The sequence below is a fragment of the Pteropus alecto genome, unplaced genomic scaffold (genome assembly GCF_000325575.1).
Source record: "Pteropus alecto unplaced genomic scaffold, ASM32557v1 scaffold16, whole genome shotgun sequence".
Lineage (NCBI taxonomy): Eukaryota > Metazoa > Chordata > Mammalia > Chiroptera > Pteropodidae > Pteropus > Pteropus alecto.
Window position 1 is genome coordinate 4646589 of NW_006438867.1, and position 19814 is coordinate 4666402.

At 38.4% G+C, this 19814-nt stretch overlaps 2 pseudogenes; one reads left to right on the forward strand and one right to left on the reverse strand.

Moving 5' to 3' along the window:
* Window positions 1–5922: 5922 nt before the first annotated feature.
* On the forward strand, window positions 5923–6041 carry LOC112482960 (annotated as a pseudogene).
* A 1118-nt stretch (window positions 6042–7159) lies between these two features.
* On the reverse strand, window positions 7160–7275 carry LOC112482899 (annotated as a pseudogene).
* Window positions 7276–19814: the final 12539 nt, after the last annotated feature.

A 19814-nucleotide genomic window follows, 5' to 3' on the forward strand; every position in this document is an offset into this window, starting at 1 on the left:
GAAGGAAGGAAGGAAGGAAGGAAGGAAGGAAGGAAAGAAGGAAGGAAGGAAGGAAGGAAGGAAAGAAGGAAGGAGAAAGGATAAGACTAGAGCCTGTGGTAGGATGCTGGCAGGTAGAGGAGAGTCCTGGCTTGAAGCTGATGACACCGGTGGGCAGAGACTCACTGTAGAACTCAGTCTAAAGATACATAAAAGTAGATAGTTATCTAATAGTGGTAAATGCACTAGAGGAACTTTGCATAGGTTGTTGGGGATCTCAGGGGAGGGTATTAATCAGCCCAGGAGTGGGAATGTGTCAGGGTGTCAGAGAAAGTTGAGATTTAAGTAATGAACAGGATTTGGCCAGTGGACGAGGAGAGAAGGATATTTCAGCAGAAAATATTCAAAAGCAAACACATTGAAGCAAGAAACAGCCATCTGCGTTGTGAAAATCCATTCAGAACTCCAGGGTTGGTATAAAATTGATTTTAAGCTGAAGATATTTGAGATTCATCTCCTAGCTTCTTTTATCAGACTAAAAGCAGAAACTTCTGAGAAATAAGGACTGACATAAATTATCTCTTCAAGCTTGTACTCCCAGGAGAGAGACGAAGAGTAAATCTTTTCCATGGGGAGTCTTATGGCCCTGAAGATGATGGAAAGACCACTCATAGCTGTACAGGCAAACACTGTCACATACTTTCTCATTTGTTCTATTAAAAACCCACCTGTCTTTTCTAGAGAAACCTTCCATGGCAGCTGTTTCTACCAGCTTTGTCTCCCCTGCGGTTAGGTATGTAAGCCTTTAACTTTAGACATCTAACTAGCCAGATACTTCTTTTGTTGACCTTCATGTGCATATGAATAAACTTTTTTCTGCTATGAATTTGTCTTTTGTTCATTAATTCACAGGCACCAAACACTGAACCTAAGGAGTAAAAGAAAAATTTTTATCTTCCCCAACAATGTGTATGTTTGTACGTGTGTTCGTGTGTTAAATGTAGCAGCAAGTGGCAAGAATGTATGAGCTCAGAGTGACAAGAGACAAAATGAGAGATGTAGGAAGGGGTCACACGAGCCCATGTCACAAGTTAAGGAGCGTTGTTTTTTACGCTGAGGACAATTGAAAGCTAAAGAAGTATTAGGCACAGAGTTGACCTGGATATAAGATGACAAGGACAATCTAGGAGAAGATGGAGACCACCTTGCATCTCCTGCAGTTAAGGAGGCAGGAAATAATGAACTGAGCCGCTCTTTTAAAAGTAATATCTACTGAGGTGTCATTTAAATATCTAATTTATCGAGGGACAATTTACCTTATTAAGCGTACAGGTCGATGAGATTTGACAAATGCGTGCAGCCATGTAACCACCACCGATATCAACATAGAGAATATTTCCGATATAGGTTGAATCGTGTTCCCTGTGGGGGAGGGGAAATAAGCCTTTTTCTCCTACTCTTCTTGGTTCTCCAGGGAGAACTTGGAAGTTAGACTAACAAAACGCAGATTAGCAGGAGAAAAACAGAATTTATTAATGTGTGCAGCACACGGCTAGTGGGAAAAAGTTCAGTGTTGAGTAACTCAAAGGGGTTAGAACCTGGGCTTATATGGCATTTTATCAAAGACGACAAATTCGTGAAGTAACAAAACAAAGGAAAAGGGTCTTAGGGTTCTAAGGGCAACCAGCTGTTGGGAAGGTAAATATCTAGGGTAAGCGATGGAAAACAAGTGTCGTTTTGGTAACGTTTGTTATGTCGATTCCTCTCGATGCCATCTCAGTGCTGATGCTATGGTTGTTTCTTCTTCTCTGGTGTGGGAGGGGGAGGGAAAACACCTTGCAAGAAGACTTCATAGTCTTTTCTCAGGCAGGTAGAGGGAGGGCAGAGAACTCATTCTGTGTCTGCTTTTATGCAATTGCTTTATCTCACAATAATCCTTAATGTCAGAACGGCATGTTTTGAGGTTGTATACTTTAAACCCCTTCATTCTTCAAATTTCAGATTTTGAAATGCTAACTCCCAATACTTCAGATTGTGACTTCATTTGGAAATAGAGTTGTTGCAGATGTAATTAGTGAAGTTAATGTGAGGTCATACTAGACCCATCTAACTGGTATCCTTATAAAATGGGAGATTTGGACCCAAACACACACACACACACACACACACACACAGTGTGAGAAGAAGGCTGAGATCAGGGTGATGCATCGTCTACAAGGCAAGGAACACCAAAGATTGCAAGTAATCCACCAGGAGCCAGGAGAAAGGTCTGGAACACACTCCCCGCCACAGCTCTCAGAAGGAAGCGACCCTGCCCATACCTTGTTTATACTTCTAAGACTTCTGGCCTCCAAAAATATGAGATAATAAATTTGTTACTTAAGTCATTACATTTGTGGTATTTTGTCACAGCAGTCCTAACACAATTTTCAACCCCCAAAAGTTTCCTCTGCCCCTTTGCTGTCAGTTTTCACCCCATTTCTGGCCCTTAGTGATAACTGAACTGATTTCTACCCTTACAGTTTTCTCTTTTTCACAGTGTCATAAGAATAGTGTTGTGAAGGAGAAAGAAATTTCTCTACTTTTCTAAGTTCTTCTGGGTGGTCTAAGAAATAAATTGACATGAGACAGATTAATAGAAAGAAAAAAAAATTAGTTACATGTGTATGGGGGCCAGGCAATTCTGGTTTATACGTCATTCTGAACTGAGAAGGAATCAGAATCTGGGACTTCAGAGGGGAGAAAGGCAATTCATATGGAGCTAGAAAAACAAATACTAGCTATGTCATGCAGAGGCATTGGGACACAGAGCGGTTTGGTCTCTATGCCCTGCTGAGCTCCCCCTACCACACCTACCCCACGTTCTCTGTCCATATCTCTGGAGATAGTGCTCTTCCTGGACCAGGCCCTTTATCTAAATTATTTTAGGCAGTTAAAGGGGAGGCAAAAACCTCTTCCTGAGCCTTTTGGGCCTCCATTAACTTCAGCTCAAAAGAATCCACGTGGCATATGCTGGGGAGACTCATTCTGAGTTCCTACAGCAGAATCGTGTGGTATGTGGTGCCTTCTGTGCCTTCTGTGTTGGCTTCTTCTACTTAGTATAATACTTTGAGGCTCCAATCTTGTCACTGTGTGTATCAGCGGTACGCTCATCATTATTGTGTGGTATCCCATTGTATGGATGTGCCACAACTTGGTTATTCATTCACCAGTGCATAGACATGTGGGTAATTTGTAGTTTGGGGCTTTATGAATAAATCTGATATTAATATTCACATAGAGGTCTTTGTGTGTGAGCCACTTTTGGTGTTTTATTTTTATTTTTTTGAATTATTTTTTCTTTCTAACTGCAGTTCTATGCAGTAGAACGTTAGTGGTCCCGTAAGTCACTGCAAGGTAGGAGGACTCAGGAACTGATGAGGGCCAGAGCAATATTCATCCCTCTAAAATCTCCCCTTCACTCTCATTCTGCTTTGGTATTCCATTCAGTTTCAAATGCAGTTTTCTGATCTGACACACATCTTAATTCCAGGCACTTGTTAAAAATTACATCAGTTGCAAAATGGCAGGAAGAAAAGATCAAATCTCTTTTGGATTTAAATTTGGAATGAAATGGGACTTTTGTTTAAATTCAATAGAAGCAGTTAACAAAGGAATAGAGAACTTAAAGATGTTTTATTAAAATTACCCATAATGCTACTCTGAATGATTCATGGTTTTGAGCATTTAAATGAGTCATATTCATCCAAATGCCTAAACTAATCTCTATTGTAAATGAAGTACTTAGGGAAATTGTATTAACCATTTAAGAGACATGGAAATCCTCCCCAGCTCAGGCTTTAAATCCTTCATGAAGGAGGCTCCTACTTCAATTAATTTTCCATTTTCTGATTCTCTAAATTCTCTTTGACTATTACATTACTTCTCATTTGATCTCCTAAACCAATATAATGTGCTCATCTTTAATTCATCGTGTGTACATGCGTGCATGCATGCATGAGTGCGTGCATGCATGTGTGTGTGTGTGTGTGTGTGATTTATGTGTGAGATTTAATCTCCAAAAGGTTAGGGGCCAGTCACAGGGCGCTAGAACAAAATACGTCGAAGAGCTTACTTCACTCTTCATAATTAAGCAATTAGGAAGCGCCTACCATCTGTTGAGTGCCTTCTGTGTGACAGGCACTATGTTGGCCAGTTGGTTTACATGTTCTCATTTAATTTAATCTAATCCTTATAGCAACCGTACAGCATATTAAAGTGGTATAAGGTATTAGTTAAGAGATGGAGTTTGGAATTACATAGAATTAGATTCCAATTTTGCCTCTGCCACTTACTATCTGCCAAACAAAGAAGTCCTAGAAGATATTTGCGAACAATACCTCCAATAAGGGGCTAATATCCAAAACATATAAAGAACTCATGCAACTCAAAACCAACAACAAAAATCCAGTTTAAAAATGGGCAGAGGAGCTGGACACTTTTCCTACTGAATTTATAACAAGCAATATGAGTAACTTGTTTTAGTCTGAAAGAGTTAACTTGGCTTGCAAATTGACCACAAAGGAGCAACTATAAGCTTTTGATCCTGTTCATAGGACATTAGGGATTCTAGCAAGTGTTTAGAGCTACAAATAAATAAATTTCCTGCTAAGCGAGCCATCTGGGATTGTTTCCAGGAAGCTTTTAAAAGTCAGAAAAGTTTCTTGATGGAACAGCCTCTGCATCTCTAACACCAGCTGCCAGGCTGTCACCAGGTGATCTCCAAGCTTAGCCCCAAATAATGCATCCCACAACTTGACAAGCTTCAAAGTCAGAAGGATAATCAGCTTTCTCCAAAGCACCTGCATTTTAATCAACCAACATAGCCTCTGATATAACATTGACATTTCCACAGCAATGTATCTTTAACTGTGGCCTCTTATCCCTCCTACATATACCTAAATATTAGAAAAATATATTGATTAACTTGACCCAAATACCTGATGATTCCTACCTGTTTCAATCTTACTTGCCACCATTTTTTTTTTTTTTTTCAAAAGACTAATATGTGTTTCTTCTGGTTATAGAGAATTGAAAATCAAACCCCTGGGGATTCTAGACATTTGATGGTAGAGCAATCTTATCTCCTCTGCATTATCTACACACCAATTTTTTAGCTTTAGTTTGATTATCTGCATTAAGATAAACGTTTGGATTTTTTTGGACTTCCACTCGTAGACCAAATTTCCACAACTAAAGGACCGTCAAGAATCATTGGGAGCGTCTTGGTGATTTCAGATGAAATGTTTATGTCTGAGTGACACAGGATAATTACTTCATTCTTAAATCTTCTGTAGTTATGGAACTTATATATATATACACATATATATATATATGTGTGTATATATATATATATATATATATTACTTATATATTATTTCAGAATTAAGAAAAACTTTTTTTTTTACCTACACTTGGGAAGCTCACGAACATCATCGGCAGCTGGTACTTTAGTTAGTTGGCAAGGCACATGCATGGTGATGCCAAGCTATTTTAGCTTCTATAGGTGTTATTGAGATGTTAGTACTATTCCCTGACAAGCCCGTCAGTGTTCTGAGTGAAAATCAAACATCTTACTATAATACAGTTCATGGGCTGTGTCGGAGAAACATTTTACCAAAGAGGTACAGAATTTTAACCTTGTAAGATTTTGAAGGGTTTACTTTTCTAAGATTTCTTCAAAGAACCCAAAATATCTGGTTAGTAAATTAAAATTTCCAGTCGAATTAAGTATCTGGTATCACAAAACTACTTTGCTAGATACAAGTAGTAAAATTTTCATCAAATAAATAAATGATGTGTTAGAGAATGGTTTCATGGGAGTCTCCAAAAGACTGACAGGTTTTAGGCTTGCAGGCTAGCAGATACGTCGTGCTGCTGCTGCTGTTTCTGAAAAACAGGAGAGTCTACAGCCATGCCACCCTGAACAAGCCCGATCCTGTCTGATCTCGGAAGCTAAGCAGGGTCAGGCCTGGTTAGTACTTGGAGGGGAGACCACCTAGGAAGACCAGGTGCCGTAGGCGTAAAAACTAAAAAATAAGGGATTGTAAGCTGACAAGGTCCTTGCAATCTGTGAGGTCAACCAAGGGTTGCTTCGCCTTAAAAAATAAAAATAAAAAACAGGAGAGGATGCCACAGGAGAATTCTAATATGCAATCTAGTCTCAGCCCCTGAGCTTTTCAAAGAGTGAGTCCAATGATTGGAGAGGTGTGGAAGCCAGCACATCAATGCATATGTGATTGGATTCTATGAATCCTCGGATACATTTCTCCCTTATTTGTGTATTATACATTTATGTGTTCATATATAATTGCATATGCTGCAACATGTAAAAATAGCATATGATTTCAATTTTGTTACATACAAATAAAATACTATACACAAAATTCAGAAAATGGGTATGATGGTAGATGGTAGAAGAGTTAGACTCAGACTATCTAATACATTGCAATAGAAATGCAATACTTTCAAAAATGGTTTATATCTATCCCACGTTAGTCTCACAAACACAGTGTAACCTTAGCCCATTTTAGAAAGGCAGAGACAGAGTCTCGGGAATGTAGTGCTAGTCTCCAAAGAAAGCCTGTTTATGAACCACAGCTCCTTAGTATTCTGGGCTGGCCCTTAGACTCATTCTAACTAACGGAGTGTGGCAGAAATGAGGTTGTGTGTATTGAGAGGTTAAGTGGAAAGAAGTCTCGCAGCTTCTGCCTTGATCTCTCAGAAACCGTGGGGACCCGCTTGGAGCCCCAGCATTGGTATAAATATTAAGCCAGTGATTCAACAGATGGGGAAAGAAGCCTCTTGAAACTTCGCTTATCTGACTAATAGCAGCAGCTTCTGGGAAACGAAGCTGCCATGAATTTCCTCTTTGGGGTGGGTCTATTCCCTGGAGGAAGAACTACAGTAAACTTCCCTTCCCCAGGAGTTGTATGGCCCTGAAGAAAACCAAAAGACCATTCACACCTGTACAGACAAACATCATAAACTTTCTTATCTTCCATTTGTTCTCTTAAACTCCAATTGTCTTTCCTAAAGAACCTATTTGTTCTTCCCATAAAATACCTCCCTCCCTTTTCCCTACTAAGTAAAGTATATAAATTTCTTTTTTTTTTTTTTTTTTACTTCTTATTATTATTTATGCCTACAGCACCTGGTCTTCCTAGGTGGTCTCCCATCCAAATACTAACCAGGCCCAACCTTGCTTAGCTTCCGAGATCACACATCGGGCTTGTTCAGGGTGGCATGGCTGTAGACCATGGACTGTGGCTCCACTGGGGCGTGAACCCAGGACCTTCTGCGTGTAAAGCAGACATGCTAAGCGCTACATTATGGAACCACGTCTTAAATTTCTAACTTTAATAATTTAACCGGCTAGCTTCTTCTTTTGTTGGCTCCTGTATATAGTAACTCTTTTGTCTTTTGTCAGTTTCATTTCCGGGCCCCAGACAATGAATCTAGGAGGGAAGAGAAAAATGTTTTTCTCCCTAGCAAAACAGTACCTCTTGGAGCCTGAACCTCTTGTCAGAAGTCCAATTGCCCTGAGACCTTCCTGCTGTGAGGAAGTCCAGCCTAGCCAGGTGGACAGAGAGAAATGCTAGCACCCAGGCTTGCGGGTGAAGCTATCTCAGACCCTCCAGAGCAGCCACCAGCCAATACCACCAAGTGACCCCATTTGATTCCACGTGGAGAAGAATCTCCCAGTGGAAACAGGCCTGAATTTCTGACCCGTGAGATTGTAAGACATAATTAAATGTTTGTTGTTTAAGCCACGAGGTTTTGGTTAGTTTGGTATGTGGCAATAGACGATTGTGTCAAGGAATTTCAGTGACATGCACTAGACCCATGGTTTCTCAGGAGCCAGGCCAGAAGGAAGCCAAGATCTTTAACCTGCAGTTCCAGAAAGAGCTTTCACATTGTGGCACTGAATCTGCTTGTAAAAATTCAAAAGCAACAAGTCATCTATGTCCCCAGGACCTCTGGCCACCACCCCATTGATAAATTCTCCTGTGTAGCATTCTGCTTTTATTAGATAAATATAACCATGATAACCATAACCTTATCTGTCATTTTATACCATAGTTTGAACAACTTCACAAATCTTCCCTTGAATAAGCTTGATAGAGGAGAAAGAAAAAAGGTAATGTGATTCGGGGCTGGGGTAGAATTAGCAAATAAAAATGCAGGATGCCCAGTTAAATTTGAATTTCAAATAAACAATAAATATTTTTCTAGTGTAAGTATATACCATTCAATATTTGGGACATACTTATATTTTTTAGAGTATCAGGCAGTTATCTGAATTTCAGTTTTACAGAGATCCTTATATTTAATTTGGCAACTCCTAGTTGGGAGAAGTTTATGGTCGAATGAGGCTGAGGCTATAGAGAAAAACATTTCTTTGTGTCATACTATTGTTTAAGGCCAGCCCTTCACCTCACAGACATTTATTCCTCCAATCATCCACATCTTGATTGTAACATACAAGGTGTGGCTGCTTCAATGCTTAGACATTCCTGTGGCTAGAAAAGGACCCAAATCCTCTCTTTCCTAGAATTTGGGTTGGCGGCTTCTATTCCACATATAAAGATCAACACACACCATTAAACATCAAAGGCCACACATTTAGCACTTGTAGCACAGCTGGAATTTCAAAAGCAAACAAACAAACAAACAAAAAGTCACAAAGCCCAACTACTTGACTCTTAAAAAGACTTGAACAATTTTCAAGCTGACTTAATTAGAGCTGTGTGTAAATTAAGATGTGCAATTTGTAAACTGGGTGGAATCTAACAATAGGAATTTGTTTGAAAAAGGGATTCTGTAATAAAACTGAAAAGTCCAGTGATGGAAAGTAACCTCACAGAGTGAGCTGATCAGAAATTCCTAACTGGGCAGGTCACGGTGGGTTATAACTTTTTTAGTAAATGGTTTATCATTGCCTTAAGAAAGCCCTGTCCATTGTTCTTGTACCATCTGCCTAGGTTAACATACCTTTGAAATGCCAGAGTAATTCTTTTTTTCAGACCCCTGGGAGGCATAACCACCCTTGAAGGGCCACATAATCTTTTTAACTGTCCTGTAACTCAATCCCTGCCTTATTTTCTCCCACTTTCATGTAATCTTTTTTAGTTCCAAATGCATAAAAGAAGCTGTTCTTCTCTGAAGCATTTTTCTCAGTCTACTGAGATCTTGCTTCCATGGGTATCCTCTGTTTGGCTCAAATAAACTCAAATCAACTCATAAATATTCTCTACAGGTTTGGACATTCTTACATCAACAGCAGGAAGGGACTGCTGACCAGCAAAGAAGATGACAACAGTACTATAAAAACAATCATACTAGTATTAACATAAGAAATGTCCAAATCTACAGAGAATTTTAATGAGTTTATTTAAGCCAAAGTGATGACGAATGCTAGGAAGCAAAATCTCAATGGATTGAGAACATGCTTCAGAGAATGGCAGTTTTGCAGCTTATTTTATACATCAGAATCAAAGGAAGGAGAGTGTCAGGAGGGTTACATGAAATCTATTGGTGGCAGATTAGGGAGGCAGGAGAAAGCAAAGTGGGGAAATCTCTGGGATTTGAAAGAATGTAAAACAGAGAGACACATATTTCTTTTACATTGGTGGGTAAGGAATAGTTAATAATTAACATTTACACATAGAGATGGTATTCAGGGAACAAGATAACAATGAGGGATTCTGTGGTCTCACTGTTGCAGAAAAATCAGACCAACGAGAAACCAAGCACCACTCGAAGAGTTGGAGAACTCAGGTTTATTATGCCAGCAGTCCCAGAAGAGCTAGCACTCTGAAGATCTGGGCCCCAAGCTCAGGGGTAACCTTGCTTTTATAGTGTTTATCTACAGTTACAGTTGGCAAGAGCCGATTGGTTCATTTGTCCTCAGGCGGTTACAGAGCACGGGAGTTGCTATGGGCTACAGGCACTTACAGATCATGAGATTCAATACATCTGTTATCTAGAAGAACAAGCAAAGGGAGGAGTGAGTCTTCAGTTGATCTCGAGGTCACCCTGCCCTTCGGCCTATGTGGCAAGCATGTCTACAGAAGCAGAACTAAGCTGATTACAAGGTTAGCCATTTGAGTGGAAAATTCCTCTTCATCATGTTCTGTTGCAGTAGGTTGTGCCCTGAGGGGTCTGAAAAACAAATTACTCTGACATTCCAAGGGTATGTTATCTTAGATGCGAAAAGATAATAGACAGGCTCACTTAAGGTAAAAATTGACCTTTGTCAAGGAAGCTCCAGGCCCAGGATGTGACTACAGGTCATGAGCCACTTTCAGTTAGGAATTATGTTCAGACCATCATCCTATATGGTTACTTTAGGTCTCTGAATTTGTAAGCCCAAAAACCATTGGACAACAGTACCCCACCACTTCCATCCACCACACCTTAATTGTCCCTGCAGGCAAAACTAACAAAGTCAAGTATGAACCACCGATATATCATGGTGACCTTAAATCAATGAGAGATTACATAATTCAATATACGCTAGTGCCCCCCATCTGCAAAGGTTACATTTCAAGACCCCCCAGTAGATGCCTGAAACTGCTGATAATACAGACCCCTATATCTACTGTTTTTTTCCTATACACACATGGCAGTGATAAGCTTTAATATAGAAATTAAGCACAGAGATTAACAATAAGCACTAATAGAATAATTACAACAATATACTGTAATAAAAGTTGTGTGAATGTGGTCTGTCTCTCTCTTCTCTCTCTCTCTTTCTCATAACTGATCTGATCACTAAGATGGCTACTAAGTGACTGTTGGCTACTGTTTCCATGCTGTATGTGCTACCCGATCTGAGTTTGAGTGGAATTTTCCACTCAAATGGCTAAGTGATCGGGTAGCACGTACAGCATGGAAACAGTGGCAAAGGGATGAGTCATGTTCCCGGTGTGACAGAGAGGGACAGCTCAAGACTTCATCACACTGCACAGAATGGCATGAAATTTAAAATCTATGAATTGTTTGCTTCTGGAATTTTTCATTTAATAGCTTCAGACCATGGTTGACTGCGGGTAACTAAAACCACAAATAAGGGGGAACCACTGTATTCAGCGGAAGAGAGAAGAATAATAGTGTGTTGCCATTTGGCAGGAAAAAAACTTGAAATTTTCAAAAAAGGTTGGGGGGTGGCTGATGCTCAAAATATAAATTTCTTCATCTGGAAAATTTGACACATGAATTCCTTAAAGATGCCCCATTAAAGCGGGTGTTAACGCTAAAGAACAAAATTCAGCCAAGAAAATTTGGAGCTCTGATTGGCTTTACCAATCAATCCGTGAATGGGGCAGCATCCCATCTAGCAAACAGAAGCATCCTTTGAGGGTTTGTATCATATGGAAGTTTCTTACAGGAGGCAGAAGGATGTGTCAGGGGAATTATTAGAAAAGGAAGAGAGAAGATTTTTTAGCCTGCTTTTTAGTTTTGTTTTGTTTTTGTTTTTGCTTTTGTTTTTTAACAGTGTTTTAACCTGCTTGCTCTAAGACTGTGTTTTGGAACCCCGGTGCACACACGCTTCTGTGACACGGTCCACATATTCTCTTAGCACATGGTTTAAGGTAAGTCAAAAGAGAGAAAGATAGGGAGAAGGGAGAGAGGGAAGGGAAAGGTACAGGATAATGCCAAGAGCGCTATCAAGAACACTGACGTTGCCAGCAAAATATTAATTGTGAGATGGCCACGTCAGCAGGAGAAATGCCATGAAAACAGAAAGAAATGCTTCTTATACTATGGCTTAAATTGCCCAGATGACAGGAAGATGGTGATCTGGAGTATTTCCTGACTGATCCTCAGGCTGTGATTCTGCAGCACAGGAAGCACAGCCTCAGGTGACAATAAAAGATGATGAATGAATGAGGCTCACCAGCAGGCACACCTTTTCCTTGGCTCTTTATTTAAGAATAGACGAGGGATAGTGATGCGAAGCTAGTTTTTCTCTCATGATTTATTACATTACAACCTACTAACAATAAACGTGATCCAAAGAAGCTTTTGTCAGGAGTTAGAAATCTTTTGCCTTTTTTCTCCAAACCAGAATATGCATCAAATTCATTTAGCTACTGATGACCTCATCACTAATTTGTGTACTATTGGAGGAAGCTGAATTTTGGTGTCTATTCCCCAGACCAGCAGCATCAGGGTCATCTGGAGACTTATTGGAAATACAAATTCTCATCCCTCTCCCACAACTACTGACTCAGAAACTCTAGCTATGGGTACCAGCAATCTGTATTCTATCATCTATGTCCAGGTGACTCTGATGCTTGCTAAGGTTTGAGAATCACTGATCTAGGAAATTAAGTCTGACTGATTTTTCTGGTATTAGAAATTTCATCATCTTTACAATAATATGAAAGAGTTTGTTTGGTTTTCTGTTGGTTTGGTTTTTACCTTAAACTTTCTGTCCTCCTTTTCTTATTTAGGTGTATTTTCTACTTTTCATAAGAATTACAACAGAATCCATGGCAGAGGGAAATCATACAGTTAGCAGACAATAGTGGCAATTGCTAAGTGGGACTATTGTTGTCAAAAAAGGCTCTCGACATTATGATTGGTGGTTTAGACCCCTGACTGGCATTGTCTCTCTTCCAAGAGCACTCCTAATTCCTCCGCAGGAAGGGCTGCCAGATATAGCCAACAAAAATACAGGATATCCAGTTAAATTTGAATTTCAGATAAATAAATTTTTTAGCATGAATATGTCTCAGTGTTTAGAATATACTTATACTTTAAAAATTATTCATTGTTTATCTTAAAATCATATTTAATAGAGTGTCCTGAATTTTATCTGGCAGACCTAACCCCAAGACAGTGAAGTATATGAGTAAAGTGGAAACTCTGAAGTTTAAAATAATTCAATATATACATTTACTTCCTCTATGAAGTAACAGAAACTAAATGGTATTCCTACCGTATGCTTCATTATTAATGAATGATTTGCAAATAGATGGTTTTGGAGGTGAAGTACTAAACTGTTCCTATATCTTTCCTCATCATAGGTTGCCAAGTTACTTTACTTCTTGTCCCAAGGGGGAGGTAAGCCTGGGGGGAGAGGGGAAGGGTGTCTACTTATATGTAGGAACATGTGTAGCAGCCCAGTATATACCCCAAATATGCCTCTTTGGCATAAAGATTATTTTGAGCAGATTATTTTGAGAAATACAGACACAGGAGAAGCAATGAAAAGAGTTCAAGTTACACATTTGTAAGGAAAATTTACTTTTATAAGAGAAATCGTCATTTGTAAGGGTGCCCTCCTCTCTGTACCAGGAAGAGGACAAAGGCTAAATCACAAGAGACTTATCGGTAGAGAAGCAGTGGATTAAATCTGTGTAACAAATCTTACCCTAGTTTGGCTACTTTTCCTGGTCACCTTCTCATAACTTGTCTCCCCAGACCCTTCTGTTTTAGCTAAAGATGGTATTTAAGCTCAAGTTCTAGCCACCTCCTTGAGTTTAGTCATCCCTGAGTTTCTTTCACGCATATACAAGAGATATACGTGTCATGCGAATAAATTTCTATTTATTTTTTTCTTATTAGTCTGTATTTTGTCATAGGGCCCCAGCCAGAACCTAGAAAGGTAGAAGGAAAAGGTTTTTTCCTCCCCTACACAGGTGTGTGCACACACCTGTGCATGACTTGGGGCAGAAAAGAAAGCACTCAAAGGCCATTGCCAATTGTATTATTGGGGTCAGTGCTAGAATGCTCAGCTTTCTCGATCATAAAATAGGGAATTACCTTCTAGGGCTTTTGAGCCTCAAATTAAATAATATTTTTGAAAGGACTTGACAAACCATGAAATAAGATTCAGCATGATATAGTGGAAAGTTCACAGGCTTTGGCGTCAAATTAGACGACAGAATGAATCTCAGTTCAGAGACTTTTAAGCTTAGTGAGTTATTTAAATCTCTGAATTAGTTTCCTCATCTGCAAAGGAAGGATAACAATGTCTACCTCCAAAGCTGTGATCAAGACTAATGGAAATCATGTAAGAAATGTTACAGAAATGAAGAAGACACCATAAAAAGTACATGAACCTTTTATGGGTTTAAGATTTGGAACTTTGGGTAGTATAAAACTCAATCTCTCTTTCTTTGCTCTGGGTTACTAAGTACCTACGATCAGATTTTAATAAGATCAGGGTCTGATTCTATTCTTTAAAAGTAATTAAAGGCAGCATAGATTTCTTTTTTTAATTTGCCATCCAGATTGCAGGATCTGATGCCCTCATTAATGATTTAGAGACCTACTTAGAATGTATTAGAGCAAAGTGACCAATTTAAATAATTGACAGTCTGCTCAGATTACTCTCTTATACCCATGATAGAAAGCAACCCATATTCTCCTTCTGGAAGATCTGAGGCTAAGGGAATTTGATTTGAATAAATTAAGAAGGAAAAAAACCCCAGTCTCCATTAATTTACAATGGAGTAATTTATTCAGTAATATATATTATTAATTTCTATTTGCAACTAAATTAAATATATAAACATATCCATGCCTTGAGGTACAGCAGATGATGAGACAGAGTAAGAAAGCGGTTCTAGCCAAGTTCACTGTGAAGGATGGTTTCTCGTGAATGGTGGCTTTAACTACCAAGTTAACTACACAAAGCAGTTACACTGAGTTAACTTGAATTATCATGTTGTAGACATGTTTCACCATTAACTGGCCCATCTACCTTCATCCCATCACCCTTAATAAAAGGAATTTTTAAAACTAGATTAGTAATATATGTGAGAAGTATATTTTTATGTGTGAAATATGCTGGAAAATGCAATATTGAAGGAAATCACATCTGCCTTATGTCTAGTAAATATTTTCTTTTTCAGATTCGAATTTTGTGATCACTTGACCATTTTAGTTAGTTTTTTCTTTCTTTTTCTTTTCTTTCTTTTTTTTTTAATGAGTTGGGCTTTATTCATTAGGGGGGTGAAAAAAGTTATAAAAACATAAACCCACTGAGTTCTGAATGTAGATGTGAAGGGATTAAAAAACTGGCAGCCACACCGCAAAACCTCACCTGAAGATGTGTGGAGAGCCCCAGGATGCCCATCAGTCACCCCCCTCACCATCGAGTACCGCAGAGTCCAGCCCTGACAGAGCCAATAACTATGTGACTCGGGTCATTTATTTTTCTTATTCTGAGTCTTAGCGTCCGATGTAGGAAATGAGGGATGTGGAGGATTTGAGGCCTATCTTAATTTAGTAGGGCCCACAAAGCACCACAGACTGGGTGGCTTACACAACAGACATTTATTTTCTCACAAATCTGGAGGCTGGGTGTTCAAGGTCCAGGTGTCAGCAGAGTTGATTTCTTCTGAGGCCACTCTCCTTGGCTGGTAGACGGCTACCTTCTCCCTTTGTCTTCACGTGGGCATTTCTCTGTGTGTGTTCCCATCCTCATGTTTTCTTGTTATATGACACTGGTCATATTGCATTAAGACCTACCCCTGTAACCTCATTTTGTCTAAATTATTTCTTTAAAGGCCCTACCTCTAAATACAGTTACATTCTAAAGGATTAAGGATTAGGACTTCAACAGATGAATTTGGGGAGACACAATTTAGCACATAGCAGGGCCTGACTCACCATCTCTCCTTGCTTCCTTAGATTCTGATGAAGAAGTAACATCCAGCTTTCCCGCTCCACACCGTTCCCTGGCTCCACTTTCCAGGGGCTGACATTGTCGAGCCTCCTCCCACCAAAACCAGCCTGGCTTGTATGTCATCTCCTTAGAGCCAAAGTATCAGCTAACCTTGTATTAGTTACCTATTGTGACTACGATAAATTACCATAAACTTAGTAGTTTAAACTCCAACACATCTATTATAGTTCTAGAGGTCACAAGTCTGAAATGGGTCTCACTAGGGTGAAATCAAGGTATCAGCAAGGTAGTGCTCCCTCTGGAAATTCTAAAGAAGAATCCATGTCCTTGCCTCTTCCAGCTTCTAAAGGCTACATGTATTTTCTGGCTCACGGCCCTTCTTCTATTTGAAAAGCTAGTAACTTCTGATCAAGTCTTTCTCACACTGCCATCTCTAGGATTCTTTCTTTTGCCTTCCTCTTCCACTTATAAAGACTCTTGTCATCACACTGGACTAATTAGAAACTACATTTTTTTCCTAAGGCTGCCAGACCAAATGACCATCAACTAGGTGGTTTAAAGCAACGGAAATACATTCACTTATTATTCCGGAAACTAGAAGTCCAAAAATCCAGGGGTCAACAGAGTCTGAAGGCTCCTAGGTTGGAGGGTCCTTGGTTGCCTGTTCTTAGCTTCCGGTGACAGAGGGCCATCCTTGGCCTTCTTTGCTTGTAGACGCATCCCTCCGATTTCTTCTTCTCCCCTCCCATAACCTTCTCCCTTCCATTTCCTCCTTCCCTTCCTCCCTTGCTTCCTGTCCTTTCTCCCTTTCCTTCTTTCTCCCTTTTTAACTTATACTCTAGAGGTCGAGAGCTGAAAATAGTCAGCCACTTTGCTTCCTCCATCAAGTAGTATGCTGATAGACTTTTAGAAATAGTTTTTTATTTTTCACAGCAAATATTAATAAGAACTATTGAAAGAGGACAAAATATTTGAGCAACCTGTTATTGATCATGTTTATGCTAACATCATACTCAGCTATGGTGATCTGGAAAAAAATCCTAACACATAAAACGTATGTTTCTGAATTTTGTAGTATATAATTCAAATTTATTTTTTAAATAGATATATTCCTAGACGGAGGCCAGTGTATTCTGTGACTGTGGAGGGCGAGGTGACCCTGGCACTGTGGCCACCATGGGCCATGCCTTCGGGAAGCTGACATGGTACCGGCACGTGACCACCTACGGCTTGTCACCCTTGGAGCAGCACGTCTTCCCACGCTTGAGCAAGGGTGATCCCAACATGCTGCTCCTCACTCAGGCATCCATCCTTTGTGCCTCACCACCATTTGTAGTGTTTTATCTCGTCTACACATGGGGGACCCAGGAGTTTAAAAAATCCAAAAGGAAGATTCCAGCTGCCTATGAAAAAGGCAAATAAGCAGCTCATCTGGACCATGGTTCCATCTCTGGAAACCCTTCTCAAGGAGAAGAGTCTACAGTGCGTGTCTCGAAAACAATAAACTTCTTATGGGATGAAAACAAAATAGATCTATTCCTGGAATTTTATATGAATAAATACTTTTGAAATGGCATCAGATTTTAAATAAGTTCAATACCGCAAAACTACATTGGATGGGAAAAATAAATAATCACTTTTCCATTTACTTTTAGAATAAGTTCTATAATTTTATTCACTGAGTCAGTTAAACATACAATGCGATATATATATATATATATATATATGTACATATATATATGACTTGCTGTTGAATTTTACACTTGAAATTTATTGGATTTCATCAATTAATGTCACCATAATAAAAATAAAAAATAGTAAAACCATGAAAAAATAATATAACTTTATAATTCGTAATAAGGAAGAGAGATTAAGATGAGAGAAATATGACTTATATTTTCACTTCTGTCACTAAATGAATTCTTCTAAGCATCAATATTTTCATCTATAAAACAAAAGATTCAACAATATGATCTCTAAGGTCAGACTGGCAACTTTGAAATGCTATGCATATTGGCTACCAATACATTTGCAAAATGAGATCAAATGCCCCTTAAAGCCATCAACTAATTTCTGAGCAGCAACCTTACAGGCCAGATGGGGGGCGGCAGGACATCTTTAAAGTGCAGAAAGAAAGGCGCCTACAACCTAGATTACTTTCCTCAGCAAGGTTATTATTATTCAGAATTGAAGGAGAGAGAGTTTCCCAGACAAGTGAAAACTAAAGAAGTTCATCATCATTAAACCAGCTATGCAAGAAATGTTAAAGGGTCTTCCGTAAGCAGAAAAGGAAAGCCCATAACCAGAAATAAGAAAATATGAGAAAGAAAAAAATTTCACAGGTAAAGCAAAATATTTAATAAATACGACGACTCAGACATTGAAAAAGCTACTCAGAAAGTCAAAAGATAAAAGTACAAATTCAGACTACAATGAGTAGTTAGTAGATACACAGCACAGAAAGATTTGAACTATGACATCAAAAATATAAAACAAAGGGGGGAGTAAAACTGTTGTCCTTTTAGAATATATCAAACTTAAATGCCGATCAGCTTAAAATAGACACCTATAGATATAGAATGATATACGTAAACCTGATGGCAACCATAAACCAAAAACCTACAAAAGATATGCAAAGAATAAAAAGAAGGTACCAAAATAAAATACTAAAGAAAACCAGCATAAGAAGAGTTGAAATACTGCCATTTGCAGCAAAGTGGATGGACCTCAAGATAATCATGCTAAGCGAAATAAGCCAGACAGAAAAAGTTGAAAACCACTTGAGATCACTTATATGTGGGATATACACCTAAAAGCAACAAACAAACAGGACAAACAAACAGAGACTCAGGGACATGGACAATAGACTAGTGGTTACCAGAAGGTAGTCGGGGCAGAGGGGAGTGGGGAAGTAGATAGGGGTAAAGTGGTCAAATATGTGGTGACAGAAAGAAATCTAACTATGGGAGGTGAACACACAATGCAATATATATATATATGCCTTACTGTTAAATTGTACAGCTGAAACTTACTGGATTTCATTAACTAATGTCACCAAAACAAACAAACAAATAAACAACAACGACAACAAAAAAACCAGCAAAGCACAAGGGAAGAGATCAAGAGAAGAAGAAAGGAACAGAGGAGAACTATAAAAACAACCAAAAACACATAACAAATGGAAATAAGTAATTACTTATCATTAATTACTATAAATATAAATGGCTTAATGCTCCAATAAAAAGACATAGGGTAACTGAATGAATTAAAAACATGACCCATCTAAATGCTGCTTACAAGAGACTCATTTCAAATTAAAAAGACATATACAGAATGAAAATGAAGGGATGGAAGAAGATATTCCACGCAAATAGAAATGAAAGAAAGTTGAGGTAGCAGTAGTCATCTCCAACAAAATAAACTTTAAAACAAAAAATGTAAAAAATAAGAAAGACATTATATAATTATAAAGGGGTCAATCCAAGAATAAGACATAACAATCATAAATATCTATGTATCCAACATAGGAGAACCTAAATATATAAAGCAAATATTAATGGACTTAAAGGGAGAAAATCACAGTAATTCAAAAAAGTAGGGAGTTTTAATACCCCACTCACATAAATGAATAGATTATTCAGACAGATAATTAATAAGGAAATAACATCCTTTAATGTCACATTAGTTCATATGGACTTAATTCATAGAACATTTAACCCAAAAACTATAAAATATACAATTTTTTTCAAGTGCACATGGAACATTCTCCAGGATAGATCACACATTAGTCCACAAAACAAGCCTCAATAAGTTCAAAAGGACTGAAATTATAATAAGCATCTTTTTCAACTACAATAACATGAAACTGGAAATCAACTACAGAAAAGACTAATAAAGAAATATGTGGAAATTAAACAACACACTACTAAACAATGAATGGATCAAGAGGAAATCAAATAAGAAATCAAAAACTTCCTAGAGACAAATGAAAATAAAATCTCAACTTTTCAAAATTTATGTGATGTAGCAGAAGCAAGTCTATGAGGGAAGTTCGTAACTATACAGGCCTACCTCAAGAAAAGAGAAAAATCCTAAATAAACAATGTAGCTATGAAAATAAAGAAATTTGAAAAATAAGAACAAATAATAT